This window comes from Physeter macrocephalus, chromosome 20 (assembly GCF_002837175.3).
Source record: "Physeter macrocephalus isolate SW-GA chromosome 20, ASM283717v5, whole genome shotgun sequence".
Taxonomy (NCBI): Eukaryota; Metazoa; Chordata; class Mammalia; order Artiodactyla; family Physeteridae; genus Physeter; species Physeter macrocephalus.
Window position 1 is genome coordinate 33311253 of NC_041233.1, and position 12256 is coordinate 33323508.

Sequence of the window (12256 nt, forward strand, 5' to 3'; positions counted from 1 at the left end):
AGCCACTCCGCGGCATGTGGGATCCTCCTGGACCGGGGCACGAACCCGTGTCCCCTGCATCAGCAGGCGGGCTCTCAACCACTGCGCCACCAGGGAAGCCCTTCAGAGTTTATTTAAGCTCTTATTAAAAGAAATGTAAGTACAGTAGAATAATATCCCCCATCCCTTCCCCCCCCGCATCTTCTCCCTCCCCCCCCCGCATCTTCTTGCTGGGAAAGATGACTCTGCCTATTGACAAATGGACTTGAATTAAGGTTACAAATAAAGTAGAAGTTGTCTCTGAGGTAAAGGAAATGTACAATCCCTGGTCTCCTCCCCAAGATCCCCACTGGGACAATTTTCCTGGGAAGACGAGGGACTGTGTGCCTGATTGATTAGAAAAAAAAGGAAACATAAATTAATTATGGCCTAAACTACGTCTATATTTTCTATTAAAAGTAAAAGAATTTTACAAGTTTTCTACATTCAATAGCAAGGTGGTAGACTAATTTATTTATATCTTTCCCCTTGCCATGAAATTGAAAGGATTTCTTCTGTTTTCCCTGTTAGAGACACTAGTAATTCAATTTGTTCAAATACAAGCTCATTCTCCCCCCAACAAAACTGTCTCCTGGATTATTTTTCCCATTTCAGTAATATCATTACTATTTGTCCTGTCATATAAGCTAAATGAAGAGAGAAGAAAGGCGGGAAAAGCAACTGCGTGCTAGGCAGAAGTCCTTCTTACGTGGAAGATAAGGATGACGCAGTGCCTAGTTTCTACCACAGGGTGGCAGTGCTAACTCAATGATAAATTAATTCAACGTGGGTCTCCAGTCCCGGAGGTGTCTTTTGAAGAGCCTGGAGGTTCCTCACAAGGCTACTGGGGTGAATTATAGATTCCTGCAGGATCCCGGACAAGCTTTCTTTTCTGCTCTTGCTACAGAAGCCTGATGTCTAGTTGTTTCCCATTCCAAATAATGACATGATTCCACATCTCTCCTTGAAGGGCACAGAATTGCACGCCCACTGTCCAGAGGACTCCGAGAGGGCCCTATACAGCTCCCCTTTTCTCTGCCTACAGAACAGTCATTGAAAGTTCAGCCAGATGTAAACCTCCAAAGTCTTCCCATGCATAGGATTTGGTTCGGAGGTCTGGTCTGGCTTTTGCCTCTGTCTAATCATGAGAAGTTGGGGCAGTCCCTGAATTTTTCTGACTTGGATTATTCATTTGGAAAGTGGAGGTGAGAGCACCTTATGTTCATGTAACATGTGGGAACACACAGTAAACTATGGGATGTGAGACATAAGGGCATTGCAAGGACCGTACCCAGAGAAGCAGCCCGAGCCTCAGCAGAAGTGCAGTAAATGGCTTTTGGTGATGGTAACGTTTCTAAGGAAACGAGTCCTGGAAAAGCCCTGAGTGAAGACCAAAATCACAATCCCTAAATCTTCCTGTCCTCTTGGTTGAGGTAACTCGCTGCTCCCCTCTTAAGCTGCTCCCTGGCCCTGACTCCACACTTCCCTGCAGCTGCTGCTACAATGGCCTCCACTGTCTCCCTGCAAGGCCTGCTCTGCCCAGCTGCCCTTCCTTTTGCAACTGTCAAAACACATGCAAGTCCTTTGCCATCTAGGTGTGAGGCAGCGTGGCAGCTTGGAAAGCACTTAGCTGTGGGTATTGGAAAGACCTGGCATGAATCCGGGAGTGGCCTTTTGTTTAATGTGTGACCAAGTTTGAGCAAGTTTCTTATCTCTGATTTTGTTCTCCTCCCACCAAAATGGCCTCATTGGGGTGGCATATTTTAAAGCACATAGTGCGTAGTGGGTGTTCAATAAATATTAGAGTCCCACCTTATCGACTATTCCTTGCTATCCCCTGGTTTTTACTATTACTCACTCAAGAAAGGGGCGTACAGGAAAATGATGATAATTGAGTGACAATTATATGCAACATGTGTTACATTTACAACCACGTTTAATTCCCCACAACATCCTCAAAAACATATTCTCAAACTTGTCTGCACCTTTGAATCATCTTGGGGCCTGGCCATTCAAAGTGGTCCCTGGACCAGAAGCATCTGAGTGCTTGCTAGATATGTAGATTCCCAGGCCCCAACCCCAGACCTCCCGAATCCAAATGTGCTTTTTAAATGACCCCCAGGTCATTTGTGTGCATCTTAAAGCTTGAAAAGCACAGCGGAGCTTTACAGACTGTAAAGTCTGGGTCCCTCCCACAGAGACTCTGATGTAATTGGTCTGAAGGGCTGGTGGGGCTTGAGGCTTTTAAAAGCTCCCAGATGATTCTATTGTGCAGCGAGGATTAAGAACCATTGATTAGGGGTGGGGGTTATGGACGCTCATTCTGTGAAGAGTGATTTAGCTGAGATTTACTCTGAGTCATCTCTGAGGCTATTCTTTGCTGTTTTATATGAATATATTATATATATCCACACACACATATGCATACACATTTCTCTCTAGAAGCCTATTTCTTTTTTTTTTTTAATTTTATTTATTTATTTATTTTTGGCTGCACTGGGTCTTCGTTGCTACGCACAGGCTTTCTCTAGTTGCAGCGAGCGGGGGCTACTCTTTGTTGCAGTGTGCGTGGACGTCTCACTGCAGTGGCTTCTCTTGTTGCGGAGCATGGGCTCTACGTGTGTGGGCTTCAGTAGCTGTGGAGTGCGGGCTCAGTAGTTGTGGCTCACAGGCTCTAGAGTGCAGACTCTGTACTTGTGGCACACAGGCTTAGTTGCTCCGCGGCATGTGGGATCTTCCCGGACCAGGGCTCGAACCCATGTCCCCTGCATTGGCAGGCGGATTCTCAACCACTGCACCACCAGGGAAGCCCTAGAAGTCTGTTTCTTTGTTACTCACCCCCATCTAGTCCTATGGCTTGCTCTCATCTTTCTCTTACTAATTCCCCAAATCCCAAAGATCCTGGACCCAGCAGTAGAGTTTCAGCCTAAGGCTTTTTGTTTTATCACCACAATATCATTTACAAGAGAACAGGGTCAGGTCTTGTAATTGATGGAGAGACAAAGGCATAAAGAGGTTAAACATACTCCTTAAGGTCATACAGTACCTGGGGAAACATGACTCCTGACTCCCAGCCCAGATTTTTGGGTATCAGTGCTGGCCATTCAGATGCAGGAGGTAGAGAGCTGGGCTTCTCAAGCCATCAGGTGCACATGAATCATTGTTAAGTGCACATTCTGATTCAGTAAGTCTCAGGTGGGGCTGAGATTCTGCATTTCTGACAAGCTCCCAAGTGAAGCCAAGGCGGCTGAAGCTGTAGTGTGTTTGGCCAGGGCATCACACTATGATCCCTGGCCCCTGTTGCCTGGCTCTCGCTTCCCAGCAGCTGACAGGGGTGTTCGTTCAGTCTCCCTCACCTGCCAGATGTTTCAGACCAAAGTTTCAAGGTGTGTCATCAGGCTGTGGAGATCGGCTGACCTCCATGCCATGACTCAGCCTACTACTGGGTGGCGCTCTGGGAACACCTCCCTACAGGATTTCATATTGCTCAGCTGCTCTTGGGTGTTCGTGAAACAAACATTTATTTAGCCTAATTTTATTAGGACACCGTTTAAACGAGACAGTCAAGGTCCTCACTTGCAGTTTACAGTCTAAGACAATAAACAAGTGTATAAAATAGATCATTATGAACTGTGCTGTGCAAGGAGATAAATAAGGGCTAAGATGGGAAGTGACTGGGCGTGGTGGTCAGGAAAGACAGCTCTGAGGTGGTGTCCAGTGAGCATTTGGAAACATGGGCAGGAGTTAAAGGGAGTTGCCCTGGGCGGGGCCACATCACATGGCATCCTCTAGGTGTGGGACAGAGTCACAAACTCCCAGCCTTAGCTGGGAGTCTCTCTTGACAGCCCAGGAATTAGCATGAGGAAAGGAGTGCTCTAGGATTCTGATGAGAAGTTTAGGGTCTGTGATGCTCCAAAATAAATAAAGCTGTGGGCATCAGTATTCTGCTACTAGGGGAATAAATGGAGGATCTTAGCGAACATGTGGATTGGGAAAAATTAGAATTAAAAACATTTTTCAAGTCTTTTATTTCTGTGATCCTTAGAACAAACGAAAGAGGAAAGCAGGAAGGGGATTTGGAGTCCCACTTTTTGATGATAAATTGAGATTCACACAGGTTAACTGATAACACCAGAGCCTGCATTTGAACCCCTTCCCCTTGATTCTAAATTAAGCCTCCAAACCCTGCAGATCCAAATACCTATGGCCAGATAAACTATTCTTGGAAAATATGTACCTGACTCAAGACAGCGCATGCTCGAATGTTTTTTCAGGTGCTTTGGGAGGTGACTTAACAGGGTGGCAGCAGGTAAGGTGGAAAGAATCCCTGGGCTCCCAGTCAGAACAGCACCCACCTTGCAGTTCCAGCTTTGCTGCTCCCTTCCTGTCTGACCTTGGGTGGGTCACTAAATTTTTCTGGTCTGTATTTTCATCTAATAAGGGGTTTGGATTATATCAGTTGTTTTCAAAGTGTAAAAAAATGGAAGTTTTTGTTTTTGTTTTTTGTTTGTTGGTTTGAGAAAAGCCATACGAGGATGTAAATAAATTAGAGGGATCCCAGCATAACTTGTCCCCAGTCCTCTTCTCCAAGAACCATCATCCTGGAAGGTCTGATGACCTCTCTGCTTTGCTTTCTAGGAGTCTGTGTGTTGCTTCCCTTTCTTGGTAAGTCCTGGGGTTTCCTACCTGGCCCCAGCTTTAAAGCCTTCAGTGCCCCAGGAAAGCTGCCTCAGAGTCCCTGTCTTCACACCTGGCAGCCCCACAAGGCAGCAGGTGCCCTCTGTTCATAGCTCCGTCAGGGCATGAGCCCCATGGTTGGAGCATCTTGGTTGTTCTGCCTTCCTGGGTTTCAAAGAAGGTCTTTGTGGAAGCTCAGGCATCAGAGAGCTAGACACTATTATTCATCTGTTGCTTTGGGCAAGTTCATTTGCCAAACCTTTGTTTAATTTAAACAGGAAGTGATTCGGGCTTCCCTGGTGGCGCAGTGGTTGAGAGTCCGCCTGCCAATGTAGGGGACACGGCTTTGTGCCCCGGTCCGGGAAGATCCCACATGCCGCGGAGCGGCTGGGCCCCGTGAGCCATGGCCGCTGAGCCTGCGCGTCCGGAGCCTGTGCTCGGCAACGGGAGAGGCCACAGCAGTGGGAGGCCCACGTCCCGCAAAATACATAAATAAATAAATAAATAAACAGAAAGTGATTAAACGGCTCCCTAGAGCTAGGAAAGGCAGGAAGAATAAACACTCGTAATTATGAGCAGCAATGCCTGACACCGTGCTTTGTGTCATCTCATCTAATCCTCTGAACCATACTAGGATCACAATATTATGATACTAAGTATTATTTTCCACATTGAATATATGTGAAAACTGAGGCTCTAAATGATTATAAAAACTGCCTTAGGAGACTTAATAAGTGACACAATTAGGATAGAAACCCTCACAATTATCTAGATACCAATGCAAGAATAGTGTTTCTAAGATTCTCTAGGATTGAGAAATAAAGCCACAGCATCACAAGATAGCACAATAACTTGTCCTCGGTGGTTACTTCTTTGGAGTTCAATCACTCATTCCTTCAATAACAGCCTGCTATTTACCAAGCACCTGACTTGGTTCTGGAGGTGAAGATAGGAGGTGAATAAGACATAATCCTTTCACTCTAGCAGTTCACAGCCTAGCAGGAAAATAAAGTCATACATTATTATTTGTTACAAGTGCTATAATAGAAGTTGATTCAAAATACCATGGGGTGTCAGCAGGAATGATGGAACAATATATATCTCAACCATATAGCTCAGTTTTAGGGTGTGTAAATTGAAAGTGCTACAGGAGCTCAGAGGAAAGTTAAAAGCTACAGGGGCATCCAAGAAGGCGTCCCTGAGGAGGTGATATAAGTTCTTCTCTTCCTAGCTCTCAAGTCTCTGAAATATAGTTGGCTCACAATCACTTTCCAAAGCAATGTCTCACCAGAGCACTAAGGTCCCACTTCACACGCTGATGTTTCTTCCTAGTGCCTTCCTTTCCACTATACAGGCTTTACATTACATTGACAAAATCCTCCTAGCTCTATTTTTCCATCCTTTCTTCAGTGGAAGTTTCTTCTACATCTGAATATATTTTTTCATAGTCATTTTAATATCAGTGTCTAATAGACACCTTGCATGAGAATTTTCACATCTTCCACATTTTTAAGGCTGGAGCGGGGTGGGAGAGAGACAGCCCATGGGAATGGAAGGGAAGGGGCGTGCTAGGGGCTGAATGTCCGGGTGTAAGGGGCATCATCTAGTGACTTGTAGCATGGTTTTGCTACGCACTATGCTTGCACCACGGTTGCATGCCATAAAAGCAATGCTGATAAGGAAACCACGGCCCAATGCCAGGATCCATTAGGTTGTGTATTGATCAGAAAGGGGACAGAGTACAGAACAACAAACAGTGGTGGAAGCATCCAAGGGGCACTGTTGATGGAGGATAGATTTGGAGATGGGCTGGGAGGAGTGGAGTCCTAACTCTAGGTCCTGGAGGAAGGAGCGTTCATCTTTAGCACAGGAACTGCCTGCTCTCCACTCCCCCACCCCACCACTCTATGGACCTTAACATCACTGAGGTTTGAGAAAGTCATACCCTTTTAGTTGGGGTGTTTTTGAGATGAGAAAGGAGATGTTGCTCTAAGGCCATTGGAGTTGAAATAATAAATGTAAGGAAAGGAATGATATAAGCTGAGGCAGGAGGCACTGGCCAGACCACACACGTCGGTTTAAAGATTTTAGACTTTACACTAAGTGTAATTGGAAGGCATAGAATGAGGTTAAGCATAGGTCAATATAATCCAATTTATATTTTGACATTCTGGCACAAAGAAGGGTCTTTGTTACGAAGAGTGGAGGCAGGGGACCAGTTAAAGTCTATTTATGGACATCCAGTGAAAATATGGTGGTAACTTGGACTGTGATGATGGCAGTGGAAGTGGAGGAAAGGACTGGAAGGTGGCTGGGTTTACGGGAAAGATTATGAGTTCAGTCTGGTATTGTTGTGGTTGGAATACCCGTGTGATGTCAAGTGGAGAAGAAGAGACGATGATTGAATATAAGAGAAGTCTGAATGGGGATGTAGATGTGTAAGTCCTTGCTACAGAGTTGACAACTAAAGCTGTAGTCCGAGATGAGATTGCCCAGAGAAAGATTATACATGGAGAGGAAAAAAGAGCCTCCACCGAGCCTTGAGGAACCCCAAGATATTTAAGGGCCTGATGCAGGAGGAAAAGTCTTGAAAGGAGATAGAGAATGAATATCCAGAGTAATGGGGGAAAAAAACCTGGAGTGGGGGCTGTCCAGAAGTAGAGGGAAGTGAGTGTGTCGAGAAGGATAGCAAGGTCAAGTCAAGTAAGAATGGGAAAATGTACATTGGATTTGGTGACTTGGCCATTATTGACCTGAGCAAGAACTGTCTCAGTGAAGGGAAGAGAATGGAAGCCAGAGTGGAAAAACAGGAGATTATTCCAAGAATTTTAACTGTGAGGTGAAAAAGAGAAATAAGGTAATGTGGGGGAGAAAGGGAACTCTGTGAACTCTAATTTAAGAAGGAAGAGATGTGAGTAAGCTTCAATGTTAATGGGGAAGCTCTATTGAGAAGGAACAATTGTACATATGGGAGAGAGAAGCAATAAATCATAGTGTAAGGTTCTTTTTTTAACAAGAGGCTATCACTTTAATTATTTATGTTTGTTCTGGTATGCACAGAATCAAAGTTTCTCATTTTTCTATGGCACAAAGACAATGATTTAGTTGAGCTGATTACAGTGTAAGCCAAAGGAAAAAGTTATCAAAATCCTTTTAAATACTTGATTTAACTGCAGGACAGAACCTGCTTAAGAATACATTTTACAAAAAAAAAAAAAAAAAAAAAAAAAAGAATAAATTTTACAAGTCTTTGGAAACCTGAGGTTTTATTCAGTCCATGAGATTTTATTAAGTCCATAAAAATATCCTTCCTTTTTATGGCAACATGTGAGATGTGATTTTAAGCGTCTTCACTTCTAAACATGTTTTTCTCAACTTTTAGGTATACAATGTCTTCATGTTGAAAATGAAGCTATCACAACTTCCTAATTTGGAGGAGCATTTCACATTTTCTTTTCTGTATAAATGTTATCTTTCTATACATCTACATAGTGTAGGGTTCTGAGAAGAGGAAGAAGACAGGACCTAACAGAAGAGAAGAGAAGGCGCAGAGGGAGGGAGATTTGGATGTTTGTGGGTATACTGGCAGAATTTTAAGGAAATTCCCATTTGATGACTTCAATTTTCTTTGTGAGAGAGGAAGTCTGCTATTAGCAAGGGAAGAAGTGAGAAGGTCAGAAGATTGGGAAGAATGATAAGAATGAAGAAGGTTTAAAATAAAAGTTAAATTTCACTGAAGAGGATTACAAATAAACACATGAAAAGATGTTCAACATCATTAGGGCATTAGGGAAATGCAAATTAAAACCAGGAGAGAACTCCTGTTTTCCGTAAATTGGAATAGACGTGCGATTCCTTATTCCTCTTGCCAAGTATAACTAAAAACCCTAGACATGATGTATAAAGCAAACATAAGAAAATGGCTGAAAGATGGAGAGAAGGAAGCCTTCCTAGAGACCTCAGGATGGAGAAATGACACAGCGGTTTGCTCCCTGGATTTTCTTTTTGCATCCAATACCACAGATTTGAAGCTGAGGAAGCCAGCCTCCCAGTCATGACAATCAGTGAAGAAAAAATAGAACCCCAATAAAAACCTGCTCTCTCTAGCCAAATCAACAGGAAAGGTGCAGCCTGGCAAGACAGAAAACATTTAGACAATAACCACCCCAATTTAATTAAATACCACGGGAAAATGTTATTTCAACACATAAATTTGAGAACTTAAATTTTACCGATTCCTTAAAAGCACAAACTACCACAACACATCCAATATGAAACAGATCTTTTGAATAGCCCTATGAGGGAAATTGAATTTATAGCTTAAAAATTCCGAGAAAAATCTCCAGATCCAGAGAATTCTACCAAATGTTTAAAGAAGAACTAACACAAATTCTATGCAATCTCTTCCATACAGTAGAAGAGGAGGAAAGGCTTCTCAATTTATTTTATGAAGCTATCATGACCCTGATACCAAAACCAGACAAAGACAGGAAAACTACAGAGCAATATACCTCATGAATATAGATGCAAAAGCCCTTAACAGAATATCAGCAAATAGAAATCAAAAATACTTAAAAACAATTATACGTAAAAACAAGATCAGGAGACTCTATTCCCAGGGATACAGGCTGGTTCAATATGGGAAAATCTATCAATGTAATTGTGGACAAAGAATGTCACCTGCCATTTCAGTAAACAAAGAATGTTGCCTGCTCTTCCAATAAACCACAAATGTTGCCTGCCATCAAGCCGTCAGCCACTGCAGCTGCCACCTGCCCACGGTGCACCCTGAGGGGAATTCAGGATAGAGAAAAACAGGATACTGGCCCTAAATAGTTAAGATGCATATCTAAGGAATAATTTCAATATGCCCAGATTCTTGCATATTCCCATACATAGAAAAGCACTAAAATCATTAACTTGGGATGTCTGGTTTTTGTGATTAGCAGTCTTTAGATGTTCAACTACATGTTGTTGTTGTTTTGTTTTTCATCAAAAACTCCTCTATATCCTTGCTCCTCCCTTTTCTCTTTGGAGCAGTTCTTGAGAGCTATCTGAGAGGCTGTCTCTCAGGCTGTGGTCCACAGGAAGGTCCCTGAATAAAACATAACTCGGAATTTTTAGGTTTTGCATTTTTCTTCAGTCAATATAATCCACCATATGAACAGATTAAAGAATAAAAGTCACATGATCATATCAATAGATGTAGAAAAAACATTTGATAAAGTTCAACACTATATTATTCATAATAAAAATTCTCAGAAAAATAGGATAAAGTTATTTAAGTCAGACAAAGAAAGACAAACACTCTTCCTTAACTTGATAAAGAGCATCTACAAAAACCTACAGCTAACATTATATTTAAAGGTGAAAAACTGAATGTTTCTCCCTAAGAGCAGGAGCAAAACAAGGATGTCTGCTTTCATACGTCCTATTCAATATAGTCCTAGAAGTTCTAGCCAATATAATCAAGGCAAGAAAAGGAAAGAAACAGCAGAGTTTGGAAAGGAAGAAATAAAACTGCCTCTATTTGCAGATGACAAGATTGTCTATGTAGAAAATCCCAGCAAATATACAAATAAACTCCTAGAACTAATAAGTGAGTTCAGCAAGGTCACAGAATACAAGAAAAACATACAAAATCAATTGTAGTTCTATATGCTAACAACTAACATGTGGAAACTGAAATTAAAATACAATACCATTTACAATTGCTTAAAGACAATGAAATACTTAGGTGTAAATCTAACAAGACATATGTAGGACTTGTGCGCTGAAAACTACGCAATGCTGATGAAAGAAATCAAAGGCCTAAATAAATGGAGAGACACATCGTGTTCGTGAATCGGAAGACTCAACACAGTAAAGATGGTAATTCTCTCCAAACTGATGTAAAAGTATAACGTAATTCCTATTAAAATCCTAGCAACAATTTTTGTAGATATAGAATTTTTAAAATTTTATATAGAAAGGCAAAGAAACTTAAATATCCTAAAATTTATGAAAAGGAAGAATAAACTGGGAGGAATCCATCTACTCGATTACAATACTTATTATAAAGCTACATAACCAAGACTATGTAGCATTGGCAGAAATATAGTTACATAGATCAGTGGAACAGAATGGATAACCCAGAAAAAGACCCACCCTAATATGCCCAACTGATTTTTGAGGAAGGTGCAGAAGCAACTCAATGGAGGAAGGATAAGCTTTTCAACAAATTGTGCAATGCAAGTCCATAGGCATAAACAAACAAACAAATAAATGAACAAAAATTAACTTGACGTAAGTCTCACACTTTAGGCAAAAATTAACTCAACATGGATCATGGGCATAAATATAAAATGCAAAACTATAAAACGTTTAGGAAAAAAATTTAGGGAAAAAATTCACAGGATATAGAGCCAGCCAAAGTGTTTTTAGACTTGACACCAAAAGGACGATTCATAACAGGTAAATCTGGTAAATTAGACTTCATCAAAATTAAAAACTATTGAAAGCAACTGTACTCCAATAAAAACTAATTTAAAAAATTTAAAACTTTTGCTCTTGCAAAAGACCCTCTTGTCAAAATGCCTCTAAGAGGTACTTTGACAAGAACACATTTAATAGTTTCTATGAGGAAGAAAGAAAACCTCACTTCAGTTCAATAGAGAGAAAACCTCACTTCAGTTCAATAGAGATTGTTATTTGGGACCCTTTCAAAACAACCAATTGTTACTCTCTCTACGATATTGCCATCCAGCCCCTATCCCTCACTACTATCTTCATGGTAATTAGAAGGTATTCATTCATCCTGTGCCTTGCTGAAGTCCAGATACTACTGTCTACAGCAGTTCTTTAATCTGCCTGTCTAGTGATCCCACCACAAATGGTTCTATTGAGTCTGGCACGCCTCGTGCGTGGTGTGATTTTCTACACAGTACACTCATTGTAGGTGAACAGGACAAATGATCTGATTAATAAAGAAAGCTACATTCAAAGCATTTTGTCCCAGACCCAGTAATCTCCATTAGAAGGAAAATATACTTTCTATTTGAGAATCCTTGGATTTAAGTCTTCCATTTGGAGGTTGGAGAGAATAAAGAAGGGAATCTGTGGCATCTACTTCATTCAAATCTTTTTACAAGGTGAAGATTTATTAACTATTTGTTGTTTGGAACTCTCCATATTAAAGTTCTCAGTAAAAGCAGTCTGTGATGACAGCATATTCCTACCTCAGAATTCACGTGTGCCCTTTATATTATCAAGGAATCAAATGTTAATAATCATAAATACTTTGTTATAGAAACTACTTTCACCCCTCTTGGCTTCATTGCACACTGCTCTGAAAATATTTCAAATTCTTCCAAAGATAACTGCCTTAGGAGTAGTCACGGAACATTCTTCTTCAACCTGCTTATTCACCCAGCAGGCAACAGCTTCGGGATTATGTACCTGTGATCGGGCCAAATGTGGTAGGAACATTATTTACCCCTGTCTCCTCAGGGATGAAAAAACTCTGCATTGCACATCAGCCTCGTTTTTTTCCCCTTACTCTCTGCCCAGAAATCCAGCCCCA